Source organism: Apodemus sylvaticus, chromosome 17 (genome assembly GCF_947179515.1).
Source record: "Apodemus sylvaticus chromosome 17, mApoSyl1.1, whole genome shotgun sequence".
Taxonomy (NCBI): Eukaryota; Metazoa; Chordata; class Mammalia; order Rodentia; family Muridae; genus Apodemus; species Apodemus sylvaticus.
Genome location: NC_067488.1, coordinates 62306342 through 62328958, shown reverse-complemented (window position 1 = coordinate 62328958; position 22617 = coordinate 62306342). Strand labels below are relative to the sequence as shown.

The 22617-nt window shown below is 45.2% G+C and overlaps 1 protein-coding gene across 1 annotated transcript in view; it reads left to right on the top strand.

The window, feature by feature from the left end:
- The first annotated feature begins 9545 nt into the window (after positions 1-9545).
- The window catches only part of Prickle1 (prickle planar cell polarity protein 1), a 94389-nt gene continuing 81317 nt past the window's right edge, over positions 9546-22617 (top strand). The window contains exon 1 of the mRNA XM_052161201.1: positions 9546-9839. The gene's annotated coding sequence lies outside the window, so the exon portion shown is untranslated. The remainder of the gene's footprint in view (positions 9840-22617) is intronic.

Here is a 22617-nt window from a genome sequence, read left to right as displayed (position 1 = left end):
AATTTTTCTGGCGATTATTGATCCAGCGTCAGTTCTTCGTTTCACGGGCGATGATTTATGACCAGATTGCATGTTGTCCATTGATCCAAGCCTTTTAATACTTCTCCTAGATTGTCTTTCTGCTAGGCTGAGCCTCACTGCCAGAGGGATGGACTGTCTGCCACAGCATCGCTTTTAACAAAACAGGGAAGTCAACCATGGCCTGCTTTTTGTATTAACTTGTACCTGGACCATTTGGTACCAACCCCAAGTCCAAGGTGCCAAGTTTGGCCAAGGAAACAGAAGGTGCTTCCTGTACAATTATACGGCAGGTTATATCTTCCGGGAGTGGCTTCTAAAAGCAGTTGGACCTGTTGACCAATTACTGTCTACAACAACAGCTACATAGTCATTTTGTCAAGCTTAGCTCTATCCTGTGTCGGATATGTATGAAATACATAGGGTTTACACTATAGAAAGTCTTGAGCTAACATATACTGTTTTACATGGGTACAACCATGTCAAGGACACTGTAGCCTCAAATTCATGGAGGAAAGTCAAAACCATCTCCCACAGAGTGAGGCTCAGAACAATACCAAAGTTTTTCTCAGGAGTGGAGATGTTGACAGCATATGCCAAAAATGTCCACATATCTCCCCTCCTCCAGATATTTACAGTCTGGAGACTGCTGCCCTATAGAGACTACTATACCAAGATTAGCCAAGTATGTCTCCTTGACCCAACTGTATACCATAAACTCTGCCTCTTTATCTATATGTAATAACCCCCCTCCTAATTCAACTGTATGCAATAACCTCACCTCTCTGTTCAAATCTATAGAATAAGCATGCTGAGTTTCTGTGGTGCTGGAGTTTCTGTGGTGCTGGGAGAGAGCCCAGTTGGCCTGATTCTAGCTTTTCCTTTTGTCTGTCTGTCTGTCTGTCTGTCTGTTTCTTATTCCCTCACCTCTCTGGTCAGGTCCCTCCCTGGAGTCGTGGTTCAACACTGACAAATTTACCTAAAATACTTCCCCATTCAGTAACGCATGACCTCTTTCTGAGCCAAAATAAACTCTTGGAAGACAAATCAGATGGCACTCTTATCCAAAGTCGAACAGAATTCAGAGGTTAAATTAGGTATCCTATTGAGCAAAAAGTAAACAAGGATTTGAGGGATTTCTTCCTGGAAAATGCTTTCAACTGGAGTCTGTTTTATGCTTGTCAATTTGGAAATATTACGCCAAATATGTCTTTAAATTCTTAAATAGACGAAGCAGTCAGAAATAATAAAACCTTCTACACTGTCCACAGACACTCCTGCATTGGCTGTCCACTCCTTTACTCAGCAGCTGCTGTGTAGGTATCACTTGACAAATCTCTTGGGACCTTAAGAGTCCACCCTTTTAAGTTTACAGTCTTTTTTGATGCACCTTAATTGTTGAAAGATTTGAGCCTGTCGTTTTTCTTGCCTTAACTTGCCAGCTACAAAGTACATTCTAAGGGGGAAAGAGAGGCCAGGAGTAAAGTGGAAACTTTCATGGTTCTTCATAGTTCATCTGTAGAATCTTACTCGTGGTGGCAACTCAGAAAGAAGACCGAGTTCATCACCAATCCCTTCCCGGATTGAAGTGAGAATTACTAGATTATTTAGCTTTGTCCTGTTTATAATCTCCTTACTACAGATTGTCTCGTATTTCTCACTGGAACTCATCTAGATCTAAATACTCAAATAGATGCACATGCAAACACACGCTCCCTCCAACACAGAAGGTCAAATATCCACTCTTTGTGCTGAAATTTTTCTGGAAAATTCCCATCGTCATCACCCCACGTGACCTGTGAATGGGGCCCCTGGACAGAGAACCAGGTCTCCATGATTTTCAGTCGTTTGCTCTTTCTGTTCATTTTGAAGAGGCACACAAGTCAGCCAGCCGTGTTGTTACATTCCAAAAGCACAGGCCGGGCAGTGGTGGCGCATGCCTGTAATCCCAGCACTCGGGAGGCAGAGGCAGGCGGATTTCTGAGTTCGAGGCCAGCCTGGTCTACAGAGTGAGTTCCAGGACAGCCAGGGCTACACAGAGAAACCCTGTCTCGGGAAAAAAAAGAAAAGAAAAGAAAGAAACAAAGAAACAAAGAAAGAAAAAAAAAAGCACAATCACACACTCCTTTTACAAACCCAAGGACACAATCACACACTCCTTTTGCAACCCGTCTTACGGAAAGCAAGGTGAGTGGTACTATTTCCAGTCAGAACAGGCTTGCCCTGAGGAATCGTCATTTGTGTAGTCTGCGCTCTGCCAATACCTTCCTCCTCACCATCATGGGAGACAAGATGATATGAACCCTTTTGCCTACCATCTTGAGGTTTCCGCCTTCCTTGATTCCTCCCACGCTAAACCACTTCTGGGTCCCAAGGCATTCCTCACACTGTCTCCCCTCCATCACAGCCCTCTTCCACTGAACCCCCTCCCTCAGACAGGCTGTCCCACCTTCTCAAAATCCTTGGTTAACCCTTTCTCTGCAAGCCCATTAATATTGTGGAGCTGTCTCTCAATACAAGGAGTAAAATTTATACTTATCACTCTAATAAAACTCTGAGTTCACCCAGAGGTAGAGGAAGATACCAGGACTTCTAGCACTTCAGAGGTAGAAGAAGAGGATCAGGTCTTCAGGACCATCCTTGGCTACACAGAGAGTACAAGGGTAACCCAGGCTATAGTGGATTCTGTCTCAAAATAAAAAGGCAGGCACAAACCATGATTCTGTATGAGAACATAATTTAGCATGTGAGACTACACAGTGAATAAATACAACAGCAACAATTCATTATTTGCTGGATTCAGGTTATCTGCAGGTATAATACAAAGCTATGAGACGGCTCCAACGCCTAAGAAATTATCTGTGCTCGTCAAGAGCTAAGAAGCTAATCAGCACCTAAAAGCACCTTGGAAAGTACATCAGACCTTATGGACAGATATGCATGGGGGCAGGTGAGGGGCCAAGATGATAAAACCGAGACACCACCTGGAGGATTGCAAACAAAACTCCCTCGGAACAAGGAGAGAACGCAGCACTAAGAGGCAGTAATATCACTGGCTTCTATATCCGCACCATACTCAAAAATCAACAAAGAAAATCAACCGCAGTTTTCTGCTTAGATGTTGTATACCAATGTGTGCCTTTAACTTAAAACAAGAGAAGAAAATGCAGCATTTGTTCAGCTATTAACCCCTAAGGCTTTAATAAAAAATAATGATAATAAGATAATGGGACAACCTTCACTTCACTTCACGGATGGGCAAGTGCACTATGGGAAACTCCATCACATCTATTTCGACAACTCTGCTCCACTGGCAAACACCCTCTGACAGCCACAGCCCCCCTCAATTGTCAGGCTAACATAGCATCAGCACCTTCTCATTCTAGCCCTTTTCTTCGGCTGCATTTTAAAAAGCAGCCCCCTTTGCTGGTCCTCCCATCCCTCCTCACCCCTACCCCTCTCCTGATTCCCAAATCAATGAGCAAAGACACACAAGCATACCACCATATTCCCATTTCTTCCCGCCCAGCCAGCAGGATCGCCTACTGATTTACTCCCATTTGACAAATTGGGAAGAGACCAGGTCTGTAACTGTCAATGGACAAATCCCACTTTCTGGTGAAACAAGATGTCATGCAACTTGCAAAGGCAGAAGACCAATCGACAGGCAGAGTCCGGTCTGCCATTTCCCCCAGCCCAAGGCATTCACTTAAAGAAAATATATTACTCTGAGTCACTGTTAGTGTTTTGGGGAACTTTTTTTTCTTTTCTTCCTCATATTGAATTATTCTGCTTTTAGACAAAATAGGATTTTTAAAATTTTTTATTTATTTATTTATTTTAGCAAGAAAAGAGTGGAAGTTCTATAGAAAGGATTGTGTTGAGTGGTATGGCACAAGGATTTCCTCCATTTTTTTTTCTTTAAGCGTCCTCAAACTTCATTACTTTGCCACATAGAAAGTAGATTAAAAAAGAAGACGGCTGTCAGAGAGCGGACTCCATGAATTAAATATTACCCTCTGATTATTGTTTCTATCTCCATTTGCCTTTTAACCTAATAGAGTTAGGTTAGTTAACTGATTTCCTTTGTGCATTTTGCTCAACCGCATCTTGAGTGACAGATCACTTTGCTAATGTCATACAGGGTCACATGGCTAGCACCCCAGCATAAAAGAGTGATTTCCAGGTCATCAGTGCCTCTCCCCTATGAGGAAATCACATCCTGCCTGAATAGGGCATGTGGGAGCCAATCCCCAGGTTCCTCCCAGCCCCTTGCCTTATCTGAATTCTCCCTCACTGTTGTTTTGCAAAGCCCTGAAGTGGAGCCCCAAACCAATGTCCTCTTTGAGGCAATGTTCAAGGGGGAAATGCAGCACAAAGCTGGCACTCCCATTTATACTCACAACCCATAATACTATTGAGCATGTAATAATCTTTTTTTTCTTACACTTTAAATTTTAGTGCCCCACAAATCTTGCACTCAGGCAGAAGTTGGTATAGGAAGAAGAAGTAGGATCAGCTTGACCCAGAAGTCTAGGGGCCTTGGACCCAAGTTACACAACAACACTTTAGGTGGGGAGTAGCAAACACCACAAGTTATGCTGGAAGGTATTTATGGAATAGCCTGCGCTATGTAGTAGAGATCTGCAAACCTGGAGCCAAACGTAGCAGAAGTGACAGGAGTCTGTAGCAAGAATTGCTGTGGTTTATTTTTGTCGCTTTGTTTTCTTCTTTCCTACAAGGGCAAATACACACAGAACACCTAAGATCTAACCTTTCTGAGGTCAAGAAGAGATTTAGTTTCCCATCCTTCCCTCTGTGAGCCCACTCTACATTCCAGAGTTCCCCTTAGGTGAAAAAGACCAGAAGTGTCACCTTTAACCCAGGGTTATCTCCAGCAAGGATGCTTGAAGCCACCATGTCACTCTCTTACATTTTCAGTCCTTACCAATGTGAGCTAAGAAGTCTTGTCTGTCCAAACTGGACAGAGAAAACATGAGGCCCAAGAGATAGGACTGTGATAGCTATGCGCAAAAGGGACATTCACTTTTCTCATTTCTTGTGTTCTCAAACCTGCAGGCATGTGAAGGTGACTCCTCTGGAGTGTAAATAAGAAAAACCAGAATCAGGAAACAAAATAAATATACGAGATATAGCGGTACATGCCTTCAATCCCAACAACACTCCGAGGCAGAGGTAGGTGGGTCTCTGAGTTTGAGGCGAACATGATCTGTCTTCTGAATGCCAGGACAGCTTGGGCTATGCAAAGAGACCCTGCCTCAAAATGACAATGAAAATGAATAATAATAAACAAAACAATAAGTTATCCAGTCTCAGCATCTCCATTTTGGTAGTAAAGAGCTAGAATGTGGGACTAGGGAGGTGGTATCATCAGTCAAGTGCTTACCTTATACACATGTACATTAGTAGACTACCAAGACGTGGGCATTTAAGCAAAGTTTTTAAGGACTGAAAGAACTTTATAATAAAGAAGGCAGTGATAAATGGGTAACTTTCTAGGTACCAACAAAGCACAGAGGTCTCAAATAGTGTGATGCTTTTGAAAAACTGTAAATAGCTTGGTATGATTAGTGCAAACACAGGTGAGGGCAGAAAGATGCAAGTATGAGAGCCTTCTCCTTACTCTGAGGACAGTGGATTTTGTCCCAAAAAGCATAGGAAGTCCACCGCGAATGGGTAAGACAGGAGCAGGTCTTCCAAATTGGTTGCTCACTACAAGCTCAAGGTCACGCAACTTGAAATCTCTATGGCAAGCTGAATCTGCACAATAGAGATCTGGGGTCAGGAGGCACAAAAATCAAACAAAATCTAGGAACCCATCGGACCCAGATGTCAAGTCAGGTTTGTCAGCACTCCTGGGTTCTTGCTTAAGTCTCTGTTTTGTCTGCACTGCTGTTAATTCTTCATCTTGAGTAAGCTAAGAGCATTCATTAGTATGAGTCATTGGGTACCACATTTGGTGACTGGCACCACCATAGAAAGCATCGTATGTGGGCTAGCAGAGACAACACAAAGACATTGCCTCACAGGTGAGGAATGGAGAGGTATGAGACCAAGTTAGAGCTGGAGTTTGTTCCTTCGGAGAGCTGTCCCTCACTCAACTGGCTCCAGATAATTCATTACACTCTGTTCTGTTCCTCGGCAAATAAATTATTGTCACCATCTCCACATTCATGTCTGTCGCATTCTCCCTGAACACAGGTCTGTCTCCAAGTTCCCTTTTCATAGGGTCAGTTGTGGCAAGGTATGGTATGGGGGATGAAGACAGAGAATTAGAAATTGGAGGTCTTCCTCAACTACATTCAAGGATATCTTGAACTACATAAGACCCTAGTCTCAAAGAAGCAAAGAAGAGAAAAACTCAATCATAGAGGATTAGGACTCAGTCTAGACTTTGGTTTCGTTTGATTACATCTGTAAAAACCTGTTCCTGAATAAGGTTACCCTCTGAAGCACTAGAGATAATGACTCCAACATGTGAAACTTGCAGCTCCAGCTCAATACATGTGGGAATAACTTTTACAAAAATTAGTATCATTGCTTTGCAGTGATTCTGAATTGATTTGCATATAAAGGGTGTGATATTCTACTTATGTGGCAAGACAAACAAGAGAGAGTCCCACTAATAGGAGACCTGGAACAGCCAGGCAGTTCACAAGGGAGACTACATGTGTGCCATTAAACTTTATCTTCTAAGATATATTTTATTTATTTATTTATTTATTTATTTATTTGTATTTCTATGCTTATATAAGTGACTATTTTGTGCATTGGGTGTCCATGAAGGCCAGAGGAGGTCAAACATTGAATCCCCTGCAGTTGAAGACAGAGGCAGTTGTGAGTCATCTGGTGTAGGTGCTGTGTACCAAACTCCAGTCCTCTGAAAGAGCAATAAGTGCTGTTGACTGCAGGGCCACCTATACTGTCCTAATACACTAAATTTCAAAATGGTCTCCTACTTTTCTTCTGTCAGGCATGGTTGCGCGCGCGCATGCGCGCACGCACGCACATGTACCCGTAGTAACTCGGGAGACTGAGAGATGATCTCAAGTTTTTCAAAGCCAGCCTGCAGGACCTTTGAGAGTCTGATAGGAAAGTTTTACTCAGTGGTATTGCTCTTACCTAGAAAGCAAGAGGCCCTGTATTTGGTCCCTAATACTGACAGGAGGGTGTCCTTTTTCTAATTTGTGTGATTTCGCATGGAAGCAGGAGTAAGGGAGGGTGGATGAGAAAAGCTGTGATCTAAAGATGATCCATAAAATCTTAAGACTAATAGCCCAGGAATCCAATAGTTCTCTGACTTGGGTATCATCCTCTTTATCAAGGAGGAACAGGAGGAACTAAGGGTCAGTGATGCTAATGACACCCCTTTAGGCTCCATTTGGTAAAAGATGGAGCTTGGGTTGTAAAATCAGTTTACTCTAGTCTTGGACCATCCCTTGAACTGCCCGAGTAATTTAAAACAAGTGTTTGCTACAAAGATGTTGGTTTCTGGTACATTTTTTCTAGTACATTTATTTCTAGCACAGAGGTTTCTGCTTCTTGAGAGGATAGCCCATGTGTTTACACCATATATGATAGATGCTCAGTTTTAAGGAAAGCGTCTGTGATATAACAACTGCAAACCCTCCACAACCACATTCAGGTCGGGCTACAACATACTCTCATCATACTATAACATACTCATGTCATGCTGTAACATACTAATACTTTCTCCTTTTTTTTTTAATTCCTCCATTTTGTTTCTTTGGTTTTTCTAGACAGGGTTTTTCTGTGTAGCCCTTGCTGTCCTGGAACTCACTCTGTAGGCCAGGCTAGCCTCGAACTCAGACACTTTCTCCTTTTAATGGGGAGGTCCAAGTGCAGGCTATAGTATAGTCTTTCCTCTAGCTGCTCCCACCCAACTCTGCCTCAGAGGGGAGGAGCCCAGGAAGTAACTGACCATCCTCGACGCATCATCCTCCCCTGATACGCCCACCACATCGCTCAATTTTTAATTTTTGGAAACCCAATTTACTTTGAGGCTTTAAGGGAGAAAAAAAGTTAGAAATCCAAGGCATTAATAAAGACAGGAGATTTGCCCCTAAAAAGTACTAATTTTCCACTATGTCTAGACATGAAATGAGTCATTTTTTGCGGTTTTCTTGGGCAGAAAGGTTAGCTAGTAGCTCCATGCTTATAGCTTAAAAGAAGTATTTGTATGGACAAGATGCAGAGACACAACTTTAAAGGCCACAGCCAATGAAACGCTGAGGAGCAAGAAGACTTGGGTCACAAGGGAGAGGATTTCAATAGCAGCAGCCTGTGCCTGTCAGTAGCTTCCAGAATGTTAACCGACTGAGGAGTTCTGAACCCCAGTTAGGGATGAGGCAAACAGACCCTGGCTGTGAAGCTACTTCTCCCTCGTCTTCAGTTATTATCACTTTACATCTTTATAGTCATTGGCTCATTGGTCCCAATTTTTAGCCAGGCTCCCTTTGCTTTGCCACCAAAGAAATGGAACATGCTTGCTACCAGAGAAAGTCCTAAAGGTCGGTCAACTTTGGTTGTCCTCAAAGAGATATAAATCTATCAATCAATGTCGTCCTTCCCACTTGCAACACTCAAAGCCTTCTCGTACTAGAGGATGCTACTTTCAGAATCTTGGGAGGTTTAGAAGACATGGAGAGGTCCACAAAGGTCCTGCTTTGTAGGGATACGTGTCAGGTTGGCATTGCCAGCTGCAGTGGGCTCTGCCCTCTGAGATATGGGATCATAGTGCCCATAGTGTGATTCCACAGATCCGGGAGTAGAGAAGGTAAGAGGCTGAGGCTTAGGGGGTCGGCAAATGTCAGGGCAGAACTTTCAAACAGGCAGAGAGTCCCTGTTGAACGTGGGCGACTGAGCCTGACAGCCCAGCCCAGCCCCGAGAAGCCGGCGCAGTGAAAACACGGAGAGTGGCTTGGTCAATGAAAAATTATCTTCATGGTGGAATGAAGGCTTTGGACCCTGCATCTAGTGCGCTCTACTAACTCAGTTCCGGCCCCAGACAGCGCGGTCCCCGAGGGTTCTCAGCTGTAGCCCTCAGGCTTTTTCCCTGAGAGAATCAGTTTGGCCTTCCCGATCTGAAATCTCACCCTCTTGGCTGTGCAACTGACTAAGTAAGACCAGTCTGGGGAATTACACAATATAGGATCGAGTCCAGGTGGGTTTACCAGGGGCGAGGGCTCCGGAAGGAATTCAGAGTTTAATTAACTCGTGCCTTCTGTACACGCCCCCAAAGGAAAGCGAACCCTAATAGGGACCCAGTCAAACTGTTTGATCAGAGGAAATTGGGATCGCCTTCACCCTTCTATCTCGCAATCAATCCATCTGGACTATTGGCTGAACCTGAGCCACAGCATTAACAAGGGCACGGAATTGGGGGCGGGGCGGGGCGGGGCGGAGACTCGCCGGCCTGCAGCCCGCAGTCCGGTGGGTGCTGCCTCGCGGGAGGGATCGCGGCCCCGCACTGTGCGCGTGGGCGCGCAGAGCCTCCTGGATCCCCGGCGTCCGCGCTCCGGGATTTCGCTGGCGCCCGCGCGGCGGCCGGGGGCGGGTGCTCTGCAGCGGCCGGGACTGGAGCGCGCACTCCGCCTGCAGCCGAGCAGCGGCCCGAGAGCCGCCACCACCATGCTAGCCCCGCGCCGCCTGCGCTGACCTGGACCGCGCGGCCGCAGCGCTACGGGCCGGGCTGCGGACGCTCCCGGGGCTGCGCACGCAGGAGCGCGCCTGACGCGGAGGACCGCAGCAGCTAGCAGCGGCCGCCGCTCGTGCATGAGGTGAGTGGCGAGGGGCGAGGGGCGCCGCGTCTCGGGCCGCGTTGTCACGGCGCGGGGTGGGACGTCCGGCGGTTTGAGAGCGCGGGGGACCGCACGGGAAGGGCTGCTGGGCTGTGGCTGCGTAGAGGCTGGGCGCACGGCCCCCTCGTGCTGCGTGGCAGCCAGGTCGTGCGGGCTCCCCGCTACGCCGAGACCAGCTGCATGGCCCGGAGCCCGGCCACGCGAGATCGGGGAGGCGAGGGTGAGTGGCTGAGGATCGCCTGTCACCTACTGGCGTCGGCAGGGAGGCTCGGCGCCTAGCGCGCCCGGGAAGGGCCGCCTGCCCTGGAGTGGCAGCAGCCGCAGCCTGCCCTCGGTGGAGACCCCTGCTCGGCACGCTGCTCGCCCGTGGGAGAGAAGGGGAGCCGCGGCGTCCTCCCTTCTGGCAGGAAAAGTTGAAGAAACTAGGTCTGTTAATAATTAGCAGGAGCGGGACTCGAGATGCAGCAGAAAGCTGTTGAGTTTTCATTGCCCTCTAAGAAAAACAAACAGCATCGCCAACGACTATTGGCAGGGCCGTGTTATTTTTGGGACTTTGGGAAAATTGTCCACAGATTGCGTTCGGGAGACTGAAGACGGGGGGGGGGGGGTACCCGGGAGGTCGCAGGGACGACTGGCACCGCTTTGACTCCCAGCCTGCCCCTGGAGGACTCAGATTCTTAAGCTTGAGACATATTTGGTTCCTGGTTTTAAAACGTGTCAGGTAGAACTGCAACCAGGATCAAGGAAAAGAACTGCACTGCGAACCGGCCTAAAGGGAGCATATGTAAAAATCGCTGGCAGAGCCCAAGTGCACTTGTGCTGTTTAAAAAAAGAAAAAGAAAAAGAATGCTGCATTTGTGGCTTTTAGGGTAGGTTTTATGAATGACAAATTATACTTGATGAAATTGTATCTCCTATCTGCCCCCTGAATAGTTTTGTCTGCCGCCTGGTTTTAATCAGCGCTTTGGGAAGGCAGTGTCTGCGCTGATGTTATATAATTGAAATGGTTCACCATCAGATATTTTTAATGTTCTTTTGGACTAAAGAAACTTCATCTGTCTCTTCAGACAGGCCCAAGGTGTAGACAGAGTGAGGGCTGCTAAGGTTTGCCCTCCTCTAGCTCCAGATGTGTGAGCTCAGCTGTTGCCTGTCACTTAGGTGACAACTGGCCTTTTTCTGACTAAGCCTTTGCTGTCGCCATTATCCTCAGTAAAGTGTCAGTGTTCGGAGGCCTTCTATTACCAAGAGTGGGACCGTGCCCCTTGGGAGGTGTCAGCCGTGTTTGACCATCCCCAACAATATGTCTGTTTTTTAGAGTAGAAAGGGGCGGGGGGGGGGGGGCACTAAAAAACCCTGACAGCAAGATAGATACACTTTTAGATTAGGACCAACCTAATCTAAAAATTCTGTTTTAATCAAGACAGTTCCGTAAGGATGACGCAATGTTTGTCAAGCCTTTTCCCCTAGAACAATATTTACTCCCACCGGGGGATTTAAAACTTAAACAGCAGCCATTTATCTTGCTGTCTGATGGAGCTGGGTTCATTTTGCCTCTAATGTGGCCCTAGCCTAGGCGGCTGGACAAGAATCTATCATTGTGGCCAGCTGGAGCCTGAAGAAAGGAAAATACAACACCTGCTGGTACCAGAGACTCCTAAATGCCATCAACCGGGAGTCGGGAAACACAGAAGGAGATATCTTATAAGCGCTTCCAGAAATGTTTATCCTAAAGATTTGAAGGTTAACAATGCAAGGGCTATATACAAAAGGCACTGGAAACACATGGATGCTGCCCTCAGTTAAGCGTCAGCATTCTTACTGATAATTCGAAATAATAATTATGACTCGTGGAATGGATTCTCATGCTTCTACATAAGCCCTACAAAGGAAGGGAGGGGCACAAAATGATGTCGAAAGATGGACAAGCTGATAGGAGTGGATGAGTTTAGTAATTTAATTTTTTTTCATTCTTAATTTGGTACTAGTTAGAGAGTTACCACTAAGTAAGCCTGTTGATTCAGAGAAAACTGTCACTAAATTGACAGATTCAATCAGTCCTGCTGGTAATGCCCAAGGAAGCTTAAAAGGTTGACTATGGTTTTCTTTTTTTAACGACCAAGAACCACGAATCCGCTCTTTGTTGTAATGAGTCAGCTTGGGTTATGAAAGGAACACCTAATACAAGCTGGAAGGAAAAAAAGTTTGTAGTTAACAGCTGGAGTATGATAGAGTTGGCCCCTAAGAATGGAGTTAAATTTTACTGTTTCCTCGGGGATTTTCAAAAGTAAGCCGGGACATACGTTTTTGAAATAGATTAGATGATCTCTTTAAAGTCTACGGTAACTTGTCAGTAGAGCACAAAAGGGTTAAGTTCTGTAAAGTGATGTCTTTGCAGTGCCAGTGAGCTAACCTGGGCACTTGGTAGTCTCTCCATGGGTGAGCCACGCCCCAGTGACATTCCTGATGCTGCAGAAATAGAATGAGACCCTTTAAAAAGTATTCGCCACCAAGTAACTCTTAGAACGCCCTACCCTGTGTGTTTGAACTGTCTGATCAAGGTTATGTTTGCTGGTATTTTAATGACAGCATTCAATTCCCTGAACCAAGTAGTTTATAATGGACAAGTCTTCCATTTTAAAGAAATAGAATATCAAACGGCAAAATGGGGTTCTGGAGAGATGGCTTGCTTGTTGGTAAAGTATCTGTTCTGCAAGTATGAAGGCCTCAGTTCAGATCCCCAGGACCCCTGTAGAAAGCTGGGCGTGGTCACCCGTGCTTATAAACAGCATCGGGGGAACAGGGCAAAAGGAACCTGAGCTTGCTCTCAGGTCAACCAGCCTAATCCATCAGCAAGTTCTAGGTTCAGTGAGAGACTTTGTCTAAATAGAAATTAATATAAGGTGGAGAGAGATGGAGGAAAATGCTGGACATCAACCTCTGACCTTCATGCAAAGACCCCCCACACACACACACACACACATACACACTTAAAGTGATTCTCATGTGTGCATTGAAATGTTTATGTCGTCTGTCCAATATAGGCTCCCCCCCCCCACCCCAGGAAAACAGTTCTGTGTTATCTCCATGTTATATAATCAGTGTTCTTCATTCACCTCTTCCTACTGTGCGGATGTTAAAACTGTGTAAATACAGGTATACAGTGTTCCACAGTGACAAGGAAAGAGGGAAAGGAAGGAGGTGTTTCCCAGTGGATATGCTAAGGGACTGTTAGTTAGTTTTCTCCTGATTATTGGGTAAAGATTTGTAGAGTTGCACATTGATGCTTTTAGAAAGTGGGTATGAACACATGATTGGTGGAGGACAGCCGAGTTATCTGGGGGTCAAGCCTTGCAGTGCCACCACAGTGCTGTGCCTCCAAGCCTCAGTCACAAAGGGAGCCAGCGCCTCCCAACAGTGGATGTGTCAGGGTCCAGGATTGCCTGAGGGCAGCAGAGCTGCCCTGTCCTTCTGGACTCCTCCCTTTGGATATAAGCATAAATCATCCCACAGCACCCTGGTAACCAGCAAACCTCCTTGTTTATAGGGATGCTGAGCAGAAGCGGGGATTGGGCCCTGCTGTGGGCTGGTGAGGGACTGGGCCCTGCTGTGGGCTGGTGAGGGACTGGGCCCTGCTGTGGGCTGGTGAGGGACTGGCCCCTGCTGTGGGATGGTGAGGGACTGGCCCCTGCTGTGGGCTGGTGAGGGACTGGCCCCTGCTGTGGGATGGTGACTGAGCCTCCAGGACCAGCGGAATGGGCTGGCCAATAACAACAAGGAACTCTTGCAAGCCCGGTTCCCTCGACCCTCTCTCCTGAAGGAGGCGGTGGAAAGAGACTTACTTTACAGCTTGAAGCATGCGGATGTCATGACGATTCTGGCACAAAGATACGACAGAATAATCAGATCCCTCTCTGTGTGCCAAAATGACACGATTTTTCCACGAGCTGTTCCTGAGCCGCTGGTCCACGGGCATGGGCTGTTTCCAGTTATGGGGTGCAGGGGGGGTGTACAGCAGGACGGAGTGGGGGTGCAGGAAGAGGTGGGGGGAGACATGCCTCTCAGACAGTTCAATAATTCTTCCTGTGTCTGTCTGCTTAAACTACAAGCTCATGGTCACATCTGAAGGGACTTCTTTGAGAACACAAAGACAGTACCACCTTCCATGGTCATTTGGCTATGAATAAAAACCCCAGATAGGCAGAAGCTGCTGGCGTAGACATTTGAAAACATAGAATGTTGGCAAATGAGCCAATAGCTGTCGTTCACTTTTATGTGACGCCTGTCCCCAAGTTTTGTTCTAAAAAGTTTTTAAACCAACTGGCTAGTTGAGCTGACGTTGCATTTTTCTCCCTGGGAGACTGAAGTGATCCTCATTCATTGCCAGCACGTTGCATACTCTACTCTTCAGAAAACAAGTTTGGGCTGTGTTATTTTCATATGTCTTGGTGCCCGGTCCTGCTTGTGGATTTGCAGCTCCTGCCAGCTTTGCTCTGCTTTTCCCAGTAGGCCTTTGGAAAGAGACATGTGGTCTGTGAAGGGTGGCATTCTACACTGAGATGTCCCCCAGAGCCTTGAGTCCTCTCCTATAGACCCCATCACCCTTCTTTTATGGAGGTACTGAGCCTACAGCTCACAATTATGGTCTGTGACTTTAGTAACAATTCTGTTTGAAATGTTTCCAATTACACATAAGATTGGCCCCACGAAGCAGCTGCATGCCAAAAGCATTTCCTAGTGTGCTCCAAGAATCAGACTGTGATTGCTTTTAATTTAAATAAAGGCTATTTGGTTTCCTGTGATGTTTTTTTATAACCACCTTTTCCACCGTTTGTGTTGCCTTAAAAAATAAAAACAAAAGGAGGCCAATATAGAGTAGCCACCAGTTTTCTAGTATACTATTTACCTTAAGCAAACACTCTGAACTTAATAAAAGAATCTTAAAGAAACATTGTGTGCCATTGGGTTTCCCCAAAGAAGGGCGAAAGGTTATCTGGTAAGGCACTGTAAGTAGCTAATGTTTTCAAGTTTTCTTCCTTTTTCTCTTTAGAGACCTATCATAATTATACTTTTAGGCCATTGGATATCATCTAACATGTCTTTTATCCAGGTTATTCCATTTTACCTTTTGAAGGACCTTGAAGAATGGTTTAAAACAAAAATACTAAAACAGTAGAGAGAGATGTTTAAAATATACTTAAGACGAAACAGGATACAGCAAATAATTTCATCTATGCTACAGGCACCAAATCTTCCTAATCTACTTCCTCTGTGGGCCTCCAACGTGTTTAACATGGTGGTGTCTGTAACTCTCTAATAGCCAGCAGATATATTTGATACACTAAACTGGAAAATAAGAAAATATACAGTCTTGGGACTTGGCTTGTATGGACTGGGATTGGACTGGGGGAGCTCTGTTTCCAGAAAGGTGTTCTGCCCCCTCTCCCCTGAAACACAACACCCACAGCCAGAGGGGATCCAATGGGTGAGGCGCTGAGATGACCCCCAGGAAGACTTTCACACAAGCTCTTTCAGTGCCTCAAGAGCATCCTGGAGAACAGAATGCTTCTTTGGGTTCAACAGTAGTTGACTTGCACAAATGCCAACATCTCTCCTGGCACTTTTGGAAAATTTCCACCACACAGTAAATAGTGCTGTTTAGTCCAAATTTGTAAATGCCATATTTCATGGAGCCCCTGCGGAAACAGCACAAATTCACCCAGGGTCATTGAACCCTGGAGGTTAGGTTACTGACTAAATCCCAAATGCGACCAGTAACCGGGTCTACTGGGACCTTTCATCAAATTCGAAGGCGTTAGCTTAGTCTGGGTAGAACAAGGCTGTGACAAAGCACCCAGTGGCTCCTGCATAGAGTCCTTTCTCTTTTTCCATCCCGCTTTATCCTTGGGCACTGCCTATCAATTAAACCTCCTCGGAGGTCCTTGGTTCAGCGAGAGGTAAATTGAGGTCTGTGCTACTGTATAGCTGAACACTCAGGATGATAGACACACTCACTGCATATGGGCCCTTTGCTACAAGGACCTATTCCCCAGTAGCTACCATTAAAATAGAACATCTGTTAGAAGCTTTTTCTATATTAGCCAGTTCTCTGTCTACACACACACACACAGAGAGAGAGAGAGACAGAGAGACAGAGAGACAGAGAGAGATGCATACACAATCACACACAAAAAGGGACATATATGCATACACAGAGAGACATATATGTATAGACACACAGGCATATATGCATGCACAGTAGCCTATTCGTCGTAATATTAGACTGTTTCACTTTAGCAAAAGTTCACTGATTGGAGCTATATTATACCTTCATTAGATGCATTTGGGCTATTATTATTATTTTGATGACAAGCAAATCGCATGGTAATCTTGAGAAATCCATCACAAAAACCACCCCCCCAACCCCCTGTCTGATCGCAGTCCACACAAGCCAAGTCACAAGTCCCTAAGTCCATAGGTGTAACTGATATTTCCAATCAGGCGATTTACACACTTGCGCCATCTTAAGTTCCTCATTCAGGGCTGAGCTGAGAAGAGACTCCTTGGCCCTTCGCTTTGTTTTAACCGATCTGTGCCAGACCATGTTAGGCTTCCCGTAAGGTCGCCCAGATGCTGCACTTGTGCAACCTCTGTCAAGAGAAATGACATTTCCAATTCTTCTGCGCCTATGTAATTAACAAGTACGAGCGGTGCTCGGAGTTTATACGTGTTACTTAATTTTTTTTTCTTGAAAAAGATAAAGTGAGCTCTGAAGTCAGTGGAGCTGCAGATGTTTCTTATAGAAAGTGCAGATGTGTTGTGGGAATTCTGCACCGCAGTCTGAGCCTAGCCTTGCTCATTTCCAGGATCCTGTGAGTAATTCCACTGAGCTGCCTCGGCCCCCATTCCAACACAAGTCCCCTTGAGCAAGGGAATGAAGTGATAGCTTGCCCCTCACATTGTTCTGAACCGCTTTAGCCTTCTGTGTTTTTGTGGATATGGGGGGAGAGAAGAAGATACACTAACTAACCATGTATATTCCTGTGGTGGGCTGTCTACAAATGTAACCAGCTAAGCGGGCTAATAGCCAAAAACACGGCCTTCAGTCCTGCCAAGTGTGAGAAAAGCAGGCCAGCTTTCTCCATTTTGAGGGATTGGAAAATGTACTTTCTTAACCTTCTTTTGAATGTTAAGGAGTAAGCCAAGAAAAATCCATTTTTCCCCCTCTTCTTCCTGACCCATGGAAACCAAGCAGCAGCGCTTTGCAAAGCCAGTGCCTGGCACAGGACTTGGCTGTGTCAAGAGGAGGTGACCAGGTCATTGGGGTGTGAGGAGCCTACTGGTTGACTTTTGTGTTTGTGTCACCTGGAGACACTGGCTTTCTAACATCACTTCAGTAATTTTTGACAGAATTTATGTTGACCATTCTGCTCTTTGCTCTTGAGCAGGGATTGTAAGACAGGGAGCTGTGAGCTCATAAGTAACCACCGTACACAGGAAAACAGTTTGGTTCATACTGAAAAATCATACAAGTGAGACTGTAGACCAGTAGCTGTGTGGTTTTCAGTTTCTCTGTGTCTCTGGGCTTCAGTTTTCTTATATATAGAATGAAAAAATTAGATCGATATGTAGTTAATAAAGAATTTAGTCAGCTGGGCAGTGGTGGCGCACTCCTTTAATCCCAGCAATTTTGAGAGGCAGAGGCAGGCAGATTTCTGAGTTCAAGGCCAGCCTGGTCCACAGAGTGAGTTTCAGGACAGCCAGGTCTACACAGAGAAACCCTGTCTCGAAAAAAAAAAAAAATTAGTCCTAAACACTGTAGAACTTTGTCAAAGAACAAATAATGTACAGAGATTTTAAGGTGTTGGGGGCTATTTCTCAGTACTGGGTAGTGAACCCCAGAAAGACCCTGTGTGAGTTCAACTCTTTCTCTGCCTCTGAGCCACGCCCCCAGCCCTTGGGCAGACACTCACACACGTGATCTGAATCAGCCATTCAGGTGACTCCAGCACACAGCTGTGGTAGAGCCACTGAATTAGACAGTGTCAGAGGTTCTCTGCCCCACGGAGACCCCACGGAGACTAACCTCAATGCTGTCTGACTTTCCTCTTGCCTTCCCACTCACCCCTTCACGGTCCCTCTCCGCCTCCTCTCCCTCCTTCCGCTTTAGTTCATCCGTTCTGAATGGCTACTTTGATTCGAGAGCTGACAAACTATTGTAATGTCACAGAGCCTAGAGCTACCAGGATCTCTGCTCTGCTGATGATTTCTGGTGATTCTTGTCATAGAGGAACCAGATGCCCACCACTGCCTGGCACCCACTGGTCCCCAGCAAATGCAGATGTCTGAAGTCAAAGAGCTTTGTGAAAATATTATTTGAAAACATAACTCATATTTTTGTCACTCTGTCACAATTAACATTATCTTTCACTAATCTGAAAGAGCATATACTAAGCATATTACGTTCCTGTACATTTCTCATACTCTCAAGCATAGTTACTGTACTTTCTTCCAGATTAACAATCGGTCCATTGTTAATGGACCGTTACTTCCATTTTAAACTTGGAAGTAACTACTTAAGAAGGTATTGGCAGACTAGGGGAAATTGCAGCTAATTCCAAAGTGAAAGTTTTTCAGAAAGTGCAATTTGCATACAGTTGAAAACTGACTTTATCCTATATCCTCTTACATGTTGAGTTCCTATGGCTGTTTAATAAACAAATTTCATGTTTTCATGATCATGAAAATTATGTCTGTTGAAGAACTCTTACCCAACTATAGCACAATAAAAATTTTAAAACTTACTGACAAATTATGAGTTTATTACAGTTTTGTTTACCATTGAACATCCTACTTTTAACAACTTTGAATCATAAGATCAGACATTTTTAAATAGAATTTTATTAGTGTGAGTCCTTAGTTAACTTTGTGTGTGCATAGATACTGGTCTGTTCTTTCAACAGTGGGAATACTGATTACTATTTCTTGGGGGGTTTTTTAATTTATTGTCTTTTTAATTGGGAGAAGGCAGAAGGCAAGAGGAACATACGTGCACATAAATAGTCACAGAGGCAGGAAGAAGGCATCAGATCCCAGTGGGGCTACTGCAGCAGGTGGTTGAGGGGTATGGCGGTGCTGATGGGACCCAAATGCAAGTCCTCTGGGAAAGTAGATCCTCTCCGAACTTTCTGTCCCTCTAGCCTAGCCGTTCTCAGCCTGTGAGTCGCTACTCCTATGGGGATGACCAACCCTTTCACAGGGGTCACAGATCAGATATCCTGCATATCAGATATTTACATTACAGTTCATAACCATAGCAAAATTACAGTTATGAAGTAGCAATAAAATAATCTCACTGTTAGGGGTCACCACGACTCGAGGAACTATATTGAAGGGTTTCGGCATCAAGAAGGTGGAGTACCGCTGCTCTAGCCCCATTCCCTGCTCTTTGGACAAGTGAAGCAGTCTTTCCCTAATCATAGCTGTTTCTAGAGCAGGCCTGTCTTCAGTAACATGAAGTTCTCTTAAACTGTATTCCTGCTGTGCCTAGGGGTTCATATCAAAGAATCTCAATACAATGTTACAAACATGGTGTTTTCTCCTAGTTAGGATACTATATCTGAAATGTAATCTCTCATGGGAAAATGAGAGATTATATAGTTTTGTAGAAATTGTTTAGAGGATTTGTTGTCCATCTGATTTCTTTTCCTCTTTTAGAAGTCTTTGAAACCTTGGATGCTATCCAGTATGACCACTGTTGCAGACTACATAGAATTTTAAAAGTCCACTCAGGCTGTGGCAGAACATGTGTCTAGCAAGTTTAAGGCCCTGGGTCCCTTCCCCAACACAGTGATTGAATAAATAAATAGCATAACTAGTGTGTGTCTGCTTAGCAGAGAGCAGAGATCAAGAGGACATTGGATATTTCTTCAGCTTTCTGGATTTTTATTTGCTACTTTGTTGTGGTTTTGTTGTTGTTGTTGTTGTTGTTGTTGTTGTTGCCTTTTCAAAACAGGATTTCTCTATGTAACCTTGACAGTCCTGGAACTCCCTCTGGAAACCAGGCTGGCCTCGAACTCATAGATCCTCCTGCCTCTGTTTCCCAAGTGCTGGGATCAGAGGTGTGTGCCTCCACTACTTGATCCTGCTATTGTGTTTTTAGTTCAATTTAATTTTTAAAAGGCTTTTAAATTCACTATTCTAATACCTGACTAACTTTCCGTCGTCCCATAGACGTCTTGCAATGTAGATATAACCAGTCACAAAAAATCAACTCTTCTGTGTTTCTTCCTCTGTCAAATGCACACTGCTAAGTATCCTGGGCCTCAAAGTGGACATTTCTACCTGAATTATCTGCTTTGTTGTTTGGCCCAGTGCAGCTGAAAACTCTCACTTTCAGTACTCCTTGAACAGTGCCGGGCACTGTACTCAGGGAGAGTTAAGCCATAGCTATCAGAGTTGAAGGATCGTGGGAGATCAAGGGAGGGCAGCCTCCCATTTGTATCTGAGGATTTAACTCTCCTCAAGTTTCACAGTTAATCCGGTGTTTGTGCTGGATTCTAGACTCCTTATACAAGGGCGCAGGTACCATCCACGCCTCTGCGCAAGGCTCCTGGGGTCAGAAAGGAATCCCTGATCTGGCTTCTGAGGCTCACAGCAGCATCCCTACCGTCTCTCCCCACCTGTGACTCTTCTCCAGAGGCCTGGAGACCCACCCATCTCTCTGCTTTCTCCTCTGCAGCCTGTACTCAGCTCTAGAGCCCCTCAGGAAACAGGGTGGGTGCTTAACCGTTGTGGACAGACAGAATCTTCACTGTAACACAGTAGCATCTAGCACTCAGGGAAACCAAAAAGGCTTACAATAGTGTTATCCTGCTACTAAGACCATAACGTTAGCAAATGGCTTCCTGTCCCTACAGAGCTGCTGCTTTAGGGACCATTTTGTAGATAATACTAAGACAAAAGAAACCAGGATTTATTTTTTACCCCCACCCCCTGAGTCTTTCTTGTTTGGTGCTTAGAGGGTCTTTCTTTTTGTTGGTGGTCGTGGTGGTAGTTTAGTTTCTCTGTAGCCCTTACTGTCCTGGAAATCACTCTATTGATGAGGCCATCCTTGATCTCAGAGATCTGCCTGCCTCTACCTCACAAATGCTGCGACTAAAGACGTGTGCCACCACAACCTGGCTAACATGTTTTCTGAGAAAATTCCCTCTCATTTGAATAAAGGTAGAGAATGGTTGAGAGTCAAGGACAGGCCTGGCCACACCTCCTTTCTTCCTCTCCTCCAGCCCACAGTGATAGATGAACCAGGACTGCCCAGCAGAGAAGGATTTGGTCAGAATAGATGGACCTCTGCAGGGAAGCTCTGTGGCCTTCTGCTTCATCATGAGCCAAACTGCCTACTTACAAGTCAGGTAGGGGAAACATCTTCAGACAGGCTTCAGGGTCGCCTAATGACGGCAGACTGTCATTTACTCTTGAACTCAATGCCAGGGGTACACATCTAATCCTCTAAGTGATTTCAACCAGCTAGCTAGAAACCCTAGTCGCTTGAGTTATTATATTAATGTCTCAAGTTCCAGGGACTAATTGTCAGGAGATCAACTTTCTAAGAAGCCCAGCCAACCGATTTGTCCAGAAATGATCATGTTTTAACTTGGTGCCTTTTTAAATTAAAAAAAAAAAAAATACTATAGTAAGACAAACACCTCCCAAGTGCAAAATATCTTTTGATATACTTCGTGGGTCTTTATTCTGTGCGTTGTAGAGCAGCCTACCCAAGGTTAATCTAGTGTACTGATGAGGAATCCACTTTAGTTCCAGATTCTGGTTGCTAGGCAGCTGTGGCTAGGCAGCTGTGGCTAGGCAGCTGTGGCTTGGCAGGTCCTGAATAGAGCATATCCGCAGTCGAAAGGAAAGAGAAGCAGGAACATCAAATGCACATCTGTGTTGCCTGCCTAACATGGTTGATGTCCACGGTCTCCTACACAGCGCTGTCCTTACAGATATATGTTCGAATAGCAAATGCTTTGAAATGACTGTTGATCCTCACTACCATGCGGGAGTTGGACGAGTCACTGATTACATCTCTAGTCTTTTTACTCTACTCAGCCTTGGTCTCGTCAGTTAGAATGTGAAAGTCATGGTGACATTTTTTTTTTAGTCCACACTTTAGTTCTGAACGTTGGAGGCTATATCCTCTGGGAATTAATTAATTGAGTCCACTCAAAACTACTCCTATTAGCCAGGCCCAACCTGTGGCCAGTTCAAAACCCAGAAGTTGCTACTTTTGAAGAGCTCAGAAAGTCTATACTTCCCAGACCCAACAGTTGGTTTAAATAGGTTATTTACAGTACCGCATGATAGTGAAAGATAAAATGAAAATAAAATAAAGCTGGGAGGTGGTGGTGCACACATTTAATCCCAGCACTCTGGAGACAGAGGCAGATGGATTTCTATGAGTTCGAGGCCAGCCTGGTCTGCAGAGTGAATTCCAGGACAGCCAGGGTTGCGCAGAGAAACCCTGCCTTGAAAAACCTAAAATAAAATCAACAGTAGATCCAGAGTTATTAAACAGAAAGCTACCAGTGTTGCTATACATACAACAATGGCTGCCTTGTCTCTGGTAAGAAGTGGTGACTGTGAGCAGTATGTTTATCGTGGGGGACATTGAGGGATTGAAGTGTGGTCCTCAGAGTGCTGGGCTCACTTAGATTTGTAAAGTCACATAGTATTAACCACTATGTTCCAAATGCCAATG